Source organism: Schistocerca serialis, chromosome 5 (assembly GCF_023864345.2).
Source record: "Schistocerca serialis cubense isolate TAMUIC-IGC-003099 chromosome 5, iqSchSeri2.2, whole genome shotgun sequence".
NCBI classification, from domain to species: Eukaryota; Metazoa; Arthropoda; class Insecta; order Orthoptera; family Acrididae; genus Schistocerca; species Schistocerca serialis.
Window position 1 is genome coordinate 197,268,215 of NC_064642.1, and position 13,997 is coordinate 197,282,211.

At 39.3% G+C, this 13,997-nt stretch overlaps 1 protein-coding gene across 6 annotated transcripts in view; it reads left to right on the plus strand.

Moving 5' to 3' along the window:
* LOC126481082 (major facilitator superfamily domain-containing protein 10) overlaps nt 1–12,960 on the plus strand; it is a 159,113-nt gene extending 146,153 nt beyond the window's left edge. For all 6 annotated transcript variants that reach the window (XM_050104575.1, XM_050104576.1, XM_050104577.1 and 3 more), the window contains one exon: nt 9,976–12,960. The gene's annotated coding sequence lies outside the window, so the exon portion shown is untranslated. The remainder of the gene's footprint in view (nt 1–9,975) is intronic.
* Nucleotides 12,961–13,997: the final 1,037 nt, after the last annotated feature.

The following is a 13,997-nucleotide window of genomic DNA, read 5'->3' on the forward strand; positions in this document are numbered from 1 at the left end:
CTCGGTCCGCTCACCGCGAAGAGGTCATTTTAGCTAGGTTGCGTATTGGCCACTGCCTTTTTAGACATCGCCATTTAAGTGGTGCTTCCCGGTTTCTTTATGCACATTCCGTCCAACTTTTAACTGTTCACCATTTCCTGAAGAAATGCACTTCTTTCATCCACTTATGTTCCCATTTGTGTTTGCTGTCCGAGTTATTGGCCATTTTAGTGAACAACACACAGGCTGCCGACTGTGTTATGTTCATTTCTGGATCTCTGTTTCTCTATGGCATATTTTACAGACCTTTCACCATATCCCTGTTTTTAGCTGTCTCGTCATCCATTGATTAGAATTAACGTGTATTCATTTTTACTCCTCTCTTTGCCTTCATATTTTTGCAGTTTTGACATGGGTGTGTATGACCCTAGTTGTTTTTGTGCCCTAAAACAAAACAAACAGCCCTCCTCCACAGCACCAGTGGTAACCACTCCATCAGGCACCTTGGAGATGCCTCGTCCTCCGGCATAATCAGGGAGTGGGGCACTTGACAAGATGCCAAGGCCCCCAGGGCACGACAGACCAACTGTCTACCACTATCCAGTAGCCAACAGAGCCACAGGATGCAGGTCATATATTTCCCATAAGTCAAGACAAGAAAATCTTCCCAGAAACTGAAATCTCAGAGATGTTAAGGATAAATTGAACTCTGCTGCTTTGCTCGAACCCCCCACACCGTAGGTTGATTCAGCAGGAAAGTAATTTGTAAAATAATTTGTACTCTTGTTTTTCCTTTGCTTCTTTCTCAGTTCCCAATCTGATGTTCCTTCAATGGAAATTAAATGGCTACCATCACCATCCGCCAAAATCCGTCAATTAATGGCTACTTATTCTACAGTTGTTGTGGCATTTCAGCAGGCACATGCTCAGAAACCTAACTCCCTACTGTTAAAAATTAAAAATCCTACAGTACAAATCATATTAACATTGGCATTTGGAGGAGTTTGCACACTCATTCAATCTGATACTTTCAGTGACCAGGTGCCACTAATAGCTTCATTAGATGTCGTGGCTGCACATGGCTATCGGTCAACAGCATATAATATGTATCTACCTCCAGACAGGTCTATATCACACCCAGAGCTGGTGGAGCTAGTGAACAGCTGCCTCCACCCTTCATTCTACTACGGGACTTCAATACCCAGAATCTTCTGTGGGGCAGCCAAACCAAATCTAGCAGGGCCCAAGTAATAGAGCCGCTAATTTCAGAAACTGGAAGTAGGCTATCTCAAGAGCGAAGCTGCAACACATTTCAGCACGGTTCGTGGAACGTATGTGCCATAGATACTACAGTCTGTAGCATGAGCATCCTACCCTTAAGTCAGTGGGGCATCCATGGTGACCTCTTTCTTGACCCATTGACCACTGGAAAATGCACCATGTTGGTCACTTAGGAAAACAAATTGGCAATCTTTCACTTCCAAAGCAACGTTTAAAACCAGGCAAGAGAAGGATATTGTAGTAGTACAAGATGATGGTGACAGGATTATACATGCTATGGGAGAAACAATACCTTATCTTTTGGGCTCTTCTAGATAGACATCAGTTCCTTATGGTCTGAGGAAATAGCTGCAGCTATTGGATAGCATTGAAGGGCACTCCCGGCGACTCAAATACCATCCATGCACGGAACCTTTAATAGCATTCAAGATACTTCGAATGAAAGCACTGTTCTTAATAAAGAAGATCGAAGTAGGAGTGTTTGGACCAGTGTTTATCATCTGTTGGAGTCCACACTGCCACCGTCTCAAGTATCGACTAAACCACCACCCCCCACCCCCCCTTGTGGCCACCTAATGTTCACAGCAGTTCATGGCATTTCCCTTGGTGGTAACATAACATCTGCACTGATCCTGTGGTCATGGCTGAAATTGTTTGCAGCACACCTCACCAAAAGTGTCCACATGCACTAACTACTAACTACCATCCTAATTTCCTGATCCAGAAATGCCTAGTGGAGCGAAACTACTTATCCTTCCATGCTCAAGGTTTTGAATCGTATAATGTTCCATTTAGTGAACGAGAATTCCACAGCACTTCAGCATTTTGTCAAAAGACAGTACCTGGACCTGAAATCTATAATCAAATGCTTATGCTACAACAGCACAATGCACATCCTCAGGTTTTTGCTATCATATTTGGTGGGAAGGGGAGTTTCTGTTCCACTAGATGAAAGGTATTACCACTCCTGTCCTGAAACTATGAGAAGATGGTTAATTGTGATTAATTATTGATCAGTCTCTCTTATGAATAGACTAAACTGTTTTGGAGCTTGGAAGCAATAGGACATTATTGCAGATTCAGAGTAGCTTTCGGCATTCCACTTCACCATAGACCAACTGTATTACCTGGAATACGAAGTACACATGCTTGCGCAAATCACCAGCAACTGATTGCCATGTTTTTTGGTCTATAGAAGGTGTATGATACTGCTTAGCACATCATATCATTCATACACTACATGAGAGGGGCTTTTGGAGCTGCTTGCCTATTTTTATCCGGAATTTTGTATCCCTCCAATATCACGTCTGTATAGGTTTGACCCTCAGCAGCCAGTACATACAGGAAACTGGGATTTGTCTGGGATCATCTCTGAACATAACCCTGTTTGACATTGTAGTCATTAAATATCGTGACTGTGTGTGGATTGCCTTTGCCTGCATTACAGCTCTGTCATTGTGCACTGCAAAGTACCAGCATCAGGGGGCCATACAGAATGAACATAATTGGGTTGTGAATCCTGGATTTCGATTTTCTCCCACGAAAACTCATATCTTACACTTTTGTCAACTCAGGACTGTACATATGGGCCCAGAAATTTCTCGATAACCAATTTCTTGAAGTCACGGAAACTTTGAAACTTTTGTGAGAGTAAGCTACAACATGTATGCCAGCTCAAGGCAAATTGTGTGAGGAAGCTTCATACCTTCAGATTTCTCAGCAGCACCTCCTGGCACATAGAGCACATAGTTCTGTGATTTTAGAAACTTTTGATTTTATTCCAGCAGACTATGTATGTGTTGCCTTTAGGTCAACAGCACCATCAGTACTGAACTTGTTACACCTAGTCCCCCCCAACTGATGTGCAGCTGGAGCCTTCTGTACAAGCCCTGTAGACAGCCTCCTGGTCAAAGCTGGTGTCCCACAACTGAAGGTCAGATACTAGAAACTCTCGATGAGCTATTTAGTCCCTACTCATCTGTGGTACGCAACTCTGTTTCACAACCAGACTGTTAATGAATCATCCAAAAATGGGTAGACCAGCTGGGATATGATTGGAAGTTCCAGGCAAGGACCTCAAACTGCGCTCTCATCTGAGTTTCAAAAGTTCCCTCTCGGCACTTCTTGTGGTATGTATCCAGTCCTACAATTCAGGTGGACCTCTTTTGTGACCTAAGAAATATGCTGACCCCACCATTTTCAGATGCCTGTTCTGTTTGGTTCTCCATGTCGGCTGAAGTACAACGTGCACCAACAACAATGGATCATAAGTCTGTGACAGGTTTTGCTTTTGCACATGCAAGGGCCATGAGAAGTATTCTTTGCCAAGTGCATGCAGTATAAATACTACAGAGTTTGTTACCATGTCACAGGCTCTGCAGAACATAAAATTTCTTGTCACAAAGGACTTCCTGGTTTGTAGAGACTGGGTGAGCTGCTTACAAGACATATCTTGGTGATACCCCAAAAACCTGTTGCTCACTATAATCCAAGACCTGTTAGTTGAACTCCACAGCTCATAAAATTCATCTGGACACTGTGCCATGAGGTTATTCTGGGAATTCAACTCGTTGCAAAAGTGACCACAGGAGACAAACTCGAACATGAGAACTGGCACCAAAGTGTGGCATACACCTCTCCTGGCCTCTCGGAAAAATGCCATCATACTCTGGCTGATCTAGGATGGGCAATTAATCTGTCTGTCTCATTATCTCAGATACGTGTGGACGTTGGGTTAGCTGTTAAGAGTCCTAACAGAAAGCAGATTTCATGACAGTTCAATCCACTTCCACGTTCAGTGTCACAGATGTGGTGGTGGTGGGGGGTGCTTCTCACTGCGGTGTGTGTCCCAAGTGGCCTCAAGTATCTTTCTCCCTGGGTACTCCAATACATTTTGAAACTTTATGTCTGCATTTTATTTATCTAACTGAACAAGTGAATTAGCTCTCTAGTCCATACAGTCTGCATTTTCTCAATTCATTCTAGTTTCTTGCCTCAGTTAGTTGTGACTGTGATGACCTTTCATGGTCTGTGATGACCTTTCATAGCTAGTCTTTAACTGCCTGGGTCTGATCTCACTTTTAACTATGTAAAATCACTGTTGCATAAGTTTTCAACCACGATGACATGGTCGCAGTCCTTGGTGCTAACATTTACCGTTTCTCATTTTGTGTCCTTTTACTTTGTTTTCCTGTTAATCATGGGACTGATAGCACAGTAGTTTAGTCCCTTTAAACCCAGGATCATTTTTATCCTACCACTTAAAAATTCACAAAATAACAAATATAATAAATATTGGTAAGTAGAGTTTGAAAAGAAAATTTGGAGCAATTGCAAATTTACATCAGACATTCGAATGGTAAATGCACAACTGGGAAGAGTTTTAAAAGTGTGCTAAACTGCAGGAACAGAAATTGTCATTTGCAGGATATTTGCAAATTGTGTTAACAGCTGTACATCTGTTTTATATTACTCATCAGTTATTGTATCCAATTCCACTAGTCAAATAAGTTCACAGTTTAACACAATTTTGATGTTAGCACAATCTGCCAAACACAGACTTCAACTCGGCAAAGATGAGGTACAGACTAACTTGGCAAGCACTTCTACCATGGTATAAACAGACATTCAACAACAGACAGCTGTGGCCAAGAGGTTCTAGGTGCTTCAGTCCGAAACCGTGCTGCTGCTACATTCACAGCTTCGAATCCTGCCTCGGGCAAGGATGTGTGTGATGTCCTTAGGTTACTTAGGTTCAAGTAGTTCTAAGTCTAGGGGACCGATGACCTCAGATGTTAAGTCCCATAGTACTTAGAGCCATTTTGAACAGCAGACAGTTTAACACCTTTTTAGACGAGTGTATAGTTGGAACATTTACAAATCTTCGAGAATTTTAATACATGATTTGTTACTGTAAAATATGGTTAAAAGTGTTATGTAAGCAGAAATTAGCTAGCAGTAAGTTACTAATTTAAAAGTTAGAGAAATGCATTTTGTAAACAGTTAATTTACATTTTAATTACATGTGTCTTTGTTACTTTTTCGTTGTTTTTTTGACACAACATTAACAAATTTGTAGTCAAAAGTTTGATAGAAATTTTTGTACGTGTTTTTTAATTTAATTTTAAGTGTTACATTTGCACCCTAAAAAGATCCATAAAATCTTAATATGTGAAAGGTGTGGCTGATTTGCTGAACTCTTCCTGAAAGCTGAACAGATCTTACCACCAGTTCCTTCGAACAACTATCTAGTAAGACAGTCCAGACAAAAAACTCATGCAAAAGACCATGAAGTTTAAAACCTCGGGGAATGAGAAGATGCTAGTCATATTCCCACCTTCTTATGAATTTGTGTTAAAATGATCATCATTGAAGTTAAACAAAGGAAACACCATTTTGGAATATTAACAATGCAGATGGGGGGCAATGAAGAAGACTTTACACATTTAGATATCAGCCAAGGCATCCTTCAGAAAGGAAACCTACTCATGTGCACACGTGCGTGCACAACTGCCATCTCTGGCAACTTGGATTGGAATGCAACTGTCATGTTGAACAACAGCAGCAATCTGGAGGGGCAGGAAAGGGAAATGGATAGCAAGGTAGGGGTGGGGGAGAGGAGAGGGCTGCCTGGCAGAGTGTGCAAGGACTGGATGGAGGCATGACAAGACTGCCACCAGACTCAGTGTTGGTAGGCTGTAGGGCAGGGTGGGGAGGTTGCTATAAAGGAGAGGATCAGATCAGGGAAGGGAGAATGTTAAAATATTTGTGTATGACGTCAGAGGACAGCAAAAAATGAGTGAGGGAATAGGGAGGTGACAGCTGACACAGGGTGGACGCTGTTGAGTGGAGAGTGTGGGGACAGTAGGTTACCATAGGTTGAGGCTGGGATGATTTTGGGAACAGAAAATATGTTGTAAGGATAAGTCCTATCTGTGCAGTTCAGGAAAGCTAGTGGTGGAGTGGATGATACAGATGGCCCGGGTTGTGTGAAGCAGCCATTGAAATCAAGCATATTCTGTTCAGCTGCATGTTGTGCCAGTGGGTGGTCTACAGTTTGGCAGTAGCTCTTCTTTCTTTTGGACATGTCTGAATGAACAGATACCACACAGAAGCCGTAGCTGTGATACATAGTATGTAAACTGAAGGTGGAGGGGACAAGAAAGGAATTCATGGTGTCATCTGCATCTGGACTTCATGCGGAGTCAGTGGTGATAAGTGAAAATGAGTGAAGTGAAAATAGATTGAGATTTGAACCCTGTCTGCTGTTTGTCTGACCTGCATGAATCAGAGTGGGCAAAGAAGAGATGGATGGGGACTGGGGATATGTGGCACTTGGTGGGAATGTTGGTGGGCCGAGGGGCTTACTGAGATAGTGCACGCAGTTGCAGTGAACATTGTGTCTGGGTGGTGCAGTGGTTCAAATTCCAGTCCAGTACACATTTTTCACTCGTTGCCAGCTGTGGAGGGCCGAGGTCAGACTATGACTGGGCATTAAGCAAGGAAACTGCCATGCTAGTGTCCACCTGCAGGTACAGCTGTTGTGGGAGCACCAAAACTTTGATAAAAAATTTGTTGGAATCATCACTGGGAACCAGCCCTGACAATGACACTACCTAAATATCCATATCCATGGTCTCAGTTGCTGCCTTGTGTGCTGTTCAGTGGCAGACTCCATAGTGTGGCATTTTTTCTGACATATGACAGACATCCCAATGCTGGGGACACTCCTGTCATGCCTGGAATAATACAGTGCACATGACAACAGGGAGTGGTGGTCAAAACACCTTATATGCCCTGTGCAGGAGCCGCTGGATCAGCTGGCTTGCCCCTTCATGGTCTTTTTCAGATGCAGTGGATGCAGCTGGACCATCCTACACTGCTACGCCATTGCACCATGCTTCCAGTTGCTGACCAGCAGCTTGTCAGACCTTGTACGACTGGGCAATTGACACAACCTATTCGATGGAGGGCCTCTGTTACTATTATGACTTGTCCATGTCAAAATGGCACTTGCGACTAAGGCTGTTGACAGTTGTAGCCCAAGCACAATAGGACAACTTGCATGCAGCAGCAATAAATAGGAAGACAATGAACATAAGGTGTCAAATGATAATGAGGAAGGTCCTTGTAATTGAGCCAATTGTCACAACACCTAATACTAGGCAGCAGAAATCCATGACAAAAACATTGCATGACATACATTCTTATCTATAATGTGGAAGATGTGAAAATGCTGCTGCAGACAGTGTTCGTACACCTCCTGGTCTTTTGCTGCCTTTTTGAACAGCAGGACTTGAGCAGGAAATGGAGCCGGAGATAAATTGTTGGAGAGCAGTGCCAGCAAAGTTCATTGCATGACTGTGATTTCTTTCTGTTGCTGCACCAGTGTTTGAATGAGAGACTCCATGCCAAGCAAAATGCTAAAAGCAACTGCACAATGAAAAATCACATGAAGATACAATCCTACTCATTGCCAATGTTTTCTTCTCCCATGAGAGACCACCACATGATGACTGAGACAGTAAATTTTATTAAGTCTAGAATACAGTTTATTATAATGTAACAATGAAAACAATCAATTATTGACAACATTATTTAATTGATCAAAAAACAAAGATGATGTGACTTACCAAACGAAAGCGCTGGCAGGTCGACCTGCCAGCGCTTTCGTTTGGTAAGTCACATCATCTTTGTTTTTAGATAAATTTTTCCCACGTGGAATGTTTCCCTCTATTATATTAAAATTATTTAATTGGATAGATAAAGAATCTACTCACCAAGTGGCGGCAGAAAACACACATAATAGACGATTGTAATCGGCAAGCTTTTGGAGCTCATTCTTCAGGCAGAAATGCTGAAGGGGAAGGAAGAAGGGTAAAGGAAAAGGACTGGAGAGACCTAGGAAAAGGGGTAGATTTCGGGAAAGTCAGCCAAAACCACGGATCACAGGAGACTTACCGTACGGGATGAAAAGGAAAGACTAATTGTTGGGGACTGCATCGGATTAGATTTGAAAACATGAGAGCTTAAAGGCGTCAATTGATTGTTTATGTTGTTATCTACTATAGTATATACCCAATATAGAAGAAAAACAGTGGTATACCTAACCATATACTCTCTGGATTTGTCTACTTTAGCCCAATGGACAGATCAATGTGACACAATTGGGTCATATCACCTCCTAACTGAAATTAAACCGGGAATAACTTATACATCAGACAGTGAAGTGGAGATAAGTGGAAAACTGAGAATCACAGAAGCACAACAGGAGGACTAAGAGATATGGGCTCAGTACCTAATTTGCTGCCTAAGAACGTGCCACAATATGGAGGGCAATTATAAAGTATTCATCAAACTAAAATAGATGCAGGACTTGAAACAATCCCGTTGGAGAAAATATAAAAGAAACCAAACAAAAATCCAACCATTTGGTGAGAAGTAGAATGTTCCACAGTAGCTATGGCAAATATATAATGTATACAGGGTGTTTCGAAAATGATGGTCAATATTCAGGGATATGACAGGAATGATTATTCAAAACAAAAAATTCATTTAAACATGGGCTCTAAAAGTGCATACCTTAAGAGAGCAATTCTTGATCCTCATTTCTATGAAACAAATTTCTTCTACTGCAAGCTCTTTGCTTTATATTTTGGGAAGTGGTAGGAGGGACCAAAACAAGAAAAAAGAAGTCCAGTAAACATTTTAGAGCACATGGTTACTGGACATTTTTTGCTTGTTTTGGTCCATACTTCCACTTCCCAAAATATGGAAAGCAAAGAGCTTGCAGTAGAAGAAATTTTTTTCACAGAATCAAAGATCAAGAATCGCTCATAGTTCATAAGGTATGCATTTTAGAGCCCACGTTGAATGTTTTGCTCCAAATGATATTCCTGGCATGTACCTAAATATTGACCATCACTTCTGCAATGTCCTACAGTAATCCTTTTGTGTCAAAGCCCTAATCAGGTTAAGTTACATTTCCAAGAAGTGCAAAGTCCATTTGCCCAGTGCTGAATTCAACGGAAAATACACTGTTGTGCAAAATGTTAGGAGCAAAGCAACTTCGGCATGATGTGCCACTGTCAAGTAACATATCTCAGTTAAATTTGGACCACACCTCAAAAGAATTGCTCCATTGTAGTACAAAAAATTATTGAATGTAGTAAACAATGAAACAAACAAAAATGAACTTTTATTCAAAGACAGTAATTACAATGAAGACCCTGCAATTTATGATAACCTCCTGGATATTATAAAAGGCGTCTTCCCATCTTCTGGGCTTTATAGGACATTAAATTTGATTTGTAATTAATTATAAGCATTCTACCATCTTGGTTATAATAATTGTGCTGTAAAAATATTCTTTATTTGGTTAATACTAAGAAAATACTCATATTCTACCTCTACCAGCCCCCCCTCTCCACCCCCCCCCCCCAAAAAAACCTATCTGATGTTCTAAAATTAATTTGGAGGTACTTCATTTATGTTGTGCCCATGGCTATAACTTTCACTGAAAAAAACAAACATAGATTTACTGCTGTGTAAAAATGTTCATTACATTCTTGAGTTCTGCTCTGTACTGGTTGAGTGATATGTCTAAGAGGTCAGAGTACAACAAAAAATGATTCTTGAACTGAAATCATACCATGTAAGTATCAACATTAAACATTTTTGCTGTAATTTTTAATTATGCTTGCTTAACTGTTACAGGATACTAGTCGAATGAACAGAACTGCATGTCCTATTGAATGCTGTGAAGACCCTAGTATGCTTACAACGTTTTTTTAAGTGTAGTGCACACAAATAATAGTGTGTAGTAATTAATAGGCAAGAAAAAGCTGGAGTGCATTTCAGATTAAGGACTTTGTGTAATATACTTACAGTAGTTTTCATTCTCCTTGCACTGTGGTGAATCTACTGCCCAGTTTTCATTATGTAAGAAAACTTAATGTGGTCATTCTTGTGTTCATTAACTTACTTTCTAGAAAATTAGGAAGTTATCTGGTACTACTATAATTTATTACATTATTTCATTATACTAATTTCAGTGTTTTGTTTAAGAGCCTACTTCCAGTATTGTATCAAATACATTAAAGATGAGTGAAAGTTTACTACAGTATTGTGGCAGCAGGACAAGAATTGGCAACCCAGTTAAAGCTGGTGAAATTAAGTTTCACAATTCACAGTGGGCACAAATTTTACCAACTCATAATTTTATTCATGTCACCACCTATCTCTGATGTATTCTTTGAGGAAAATCTCATTTAGTTTATTATGTATTGTTTCACTCATTGTGAATCTATGTAGAGGCCAAACGGAGAGATAATAATTGGTGTTCTAAATTATGTCTTTGCAGATAATGTGTTAGCAGTATTACAAAAAATAATTTTTGTCTGTCTTTAAAATTTTTTCCTTTTCTGTTTTTTCTCCTCGTATGTTGTAACTTTGTTCTATCCATAGATTATTGGTTTTCCTTCATCTACGTCATTTATTCTGTAGAGTTATTATTTTCAATTTGTCTGTTCACAATGGTTTTGTTGTTAGCTCTGCCACTTGGCTTTACTGAGTAAAGTTGTATGCACCATCCTCCATGTTCTTTCTACATGGCATTATTCTTGTCCGCATGTTAAGTGTGTTCATTTCGTTTCTTCTAATTTATTAACTTCATTTATAGTATGTATGTGAGGATAGTGGTTGCACATAGCTTCTTATGGGTACTGTAGACTGACTGACAACTGAAAATTTGTACCTTTTTTATGCAATGGGATCTTGTTTACTTTGAATTATATTTTACAAAACTGTCCAATCATGTATCGTACATTTTCTACATTAACTTTTGTAGTGTTGTATTATCCTGCGAGAGTGCCTTCTGAAGTTCCCCATCTTGTATACAATTACAGGGTGTTGTGTGGTGTGTTGTGTCCAGTTAACTGAAGTTTGACTTAACGTTTCCTCCATTGGTCCTTATTTAGTCAAAAAATATGAGAAAGTATAAACTTGCATGTACAATGATCAGATTCTGTTCCAACAATCAATTTAAATGCCATAATCGTGAATGTATTTACTGCAATATTATTATTATTATTATTATTATTATTATTATTATTTATTGTGCTGTTGTTACTGCTGTTGTAATTACTGTTTTCAGTATTTATTTGCCATAGTTATATACATCAAAATTAGATATTGGAATTATACAAATTTTGAAAGCATTATTTAACTATAAATTCGTGTGTGTGTGTGTGCGTGCGTGCGTGCGTGAGTTTAAAGATAGTAGCAACATTAGAAATAGTAACAAAGAATTATTGTCAAAAGTTATTGTTATTTTTTAACCAATGTTTAATGAGCCTATTACTGTATGTAAAAAAAAAGAACAAGAAGAAGAAGAAGGAGGAGGAGGAGGGTTGTGGTGTTTCATTAGAAGATGAATTGTGATACTTACATAACCTCCATGAGTGACTATTAATTCCTCATTCATTAGACAATACAAAATTAAGAGGGCGTGCTGAAAAGTAATGCCTCAAAATTTCATCTGTGAAAATTACGGCTTTTCAAATAAAACAAATTTTGTTAACATGCTGTATCTTTATTCTTCATGTCTACATATTTATTTCTCAACATGTTCATCTCAGCAATTAACACTTCTTCCGACATGAGATCAGTTTGTTGATAGCATCATTGTAGAATGTCAGTTGATAGAGCAGTAACTCCACCTGTGCTTGCACCACTTCTCTACTAGCAAAGTGAACTCCTTGAAGGTGTTCTTTTAAGTTCTGGAAACATGTGAAAATCAGATGGGGCAAAGGTGGAACTGTATGGAGAATAATCAATGAAAGTGAATGCAAGTTTCAGATTGTTGCAGGTTTCACAGTGCTTGTGTGAGATCTAGCATTGTCATGCTGAAGCAGAGGTACTCCATGTATGGACAAAGTCTTCAAATTCGAAAACTGATTACAGCATGCTATCAAGTGAAGTGGCACAGTGGTTAGCACACTGAACTCGGATTCAGGAGCAGCATTTTTCAAACCCGGGTCAAGCCCCCAGATTTAAATTTTCAGTGATTTCCTTAAATCAGTCCAGTCAAATGCCAGGATAGTTCCTTCAAAAGGGCACAGCCCTTTTCCCTCCCCATCCTTGACACAATCCAAGCTTGTGTTCCTTCTCTAATGACCTCAGTGTTGATGGAACATTAAACTCAATCTTCCTTCCTTCCTTCCTTCCTTCCTTCCTTTTTTTACAGCATGCTGTTTCTCATGCACCTACATAGTTAAGTTACACATTGCAATTCAAAGCCCTGTTGCAGCAGTGGGGTGCAAATATGTAGACATGGAAAATAGATTTAGTGTGTTAATAACATTTATTTTATTTAAAAAGCTTTGAGTTTTCACAAAAATTCAGAGGCATTACTTTCCAGTGTGCCCTTGCATATAGATATCGGAAGAACTGTAATAGTTAACATGTATAAAATATTATACCCCTACCCTCCAAATTGCAATTTGCTGGTTCATGTAAGATTTTTTTTGTGTTATATGGATTCCTCATTGAGAAGTTCTGCTCAGAAGTGATGTTTGTATAGTATCTATAATTCAGCTGTTGGTGCCCAATTCAGTATTGATCAGCTCTGCTGTAGACTGACTTGTTGTTTACCTTTGTATACTGTATTTGCAGTTTCAATAAAACAAATTGTTATGCACATTCTGTTTCATGTGTGATTAATTTTTATGCAACAGTATAATATCCTTTGTTTTATGACGTCTGAACCGTGCTGTTTTCTAATATCAGTGTTACATATATTCTGAATTTGACTCTTGAGCCATCACTACTTGCTGCAGCATATGTAGAAAAAATGTTTAAAAAATCTATATCAATTTCAAACTTAAATGAAGGTTATTATGTGACTAATGGGTTAATGGTTGCTGGCTATCAGCTCATCAGCATTTGTTGTTGTTGTTGTTGTTGTTGTTGTAGCTGCTGAAGAGTATCATCTAGCTGCAAAAGTTCATTTTTATCATCAGAGATCTTCAGCAAGCCTCTACCTTGAAATTGTTGTTCTTTACTCTCGATCATTCTGTTTATACATATTGCATGAAAAATGTTCCCAGCACTCTCTCTCTCTCTCTCTCTCTCTCTCTCTCTCTCTCTCTCTCTCTCTCGAAATTATAGAAAGTTAATTGATAAATGCTTGACAGTCTCATATCTCACGCAAGTAAAGAAATAATCGTGTTTCAGAATTATATTCAACATCTTAATTAAAATTTATTAATTTACTAAGTTTAAGGGTGACACACAGTGATTTGGTATGTTAAGATGTCTGGACATTACAAGAGAAGCAGCAAAATGGTACGCAGATGACTATTTCAGTTACATAATGGAACAGAAAAAGTACACAGTTTTAACTGCAAACCAAAATAACTGACCAGCATTGTGCAAAATGGAAACAGCAGCAAAGAAGCAAAAGGTCTCTCACCTGCAGAATGCATTGTCAGCTGCCCCAAATGGAAGACTTGCTCCATTTATGATAACAGATGATTGATATTTTGTCTGTGATAATCTGGGACTGAAGTATTCAACTTTGGTATGCAAGTGTAGCATTTTCATTTCACATGTTGATTTACATATTCAGGGTGAATCATGTAAGACATAACACCAAATTTATTTCATGGACGTTCCACGTGCTGAAACAAGGTTTTCGGCAGAAAATAGTATCCTAAGGAGCATGTACTTGTTATGTG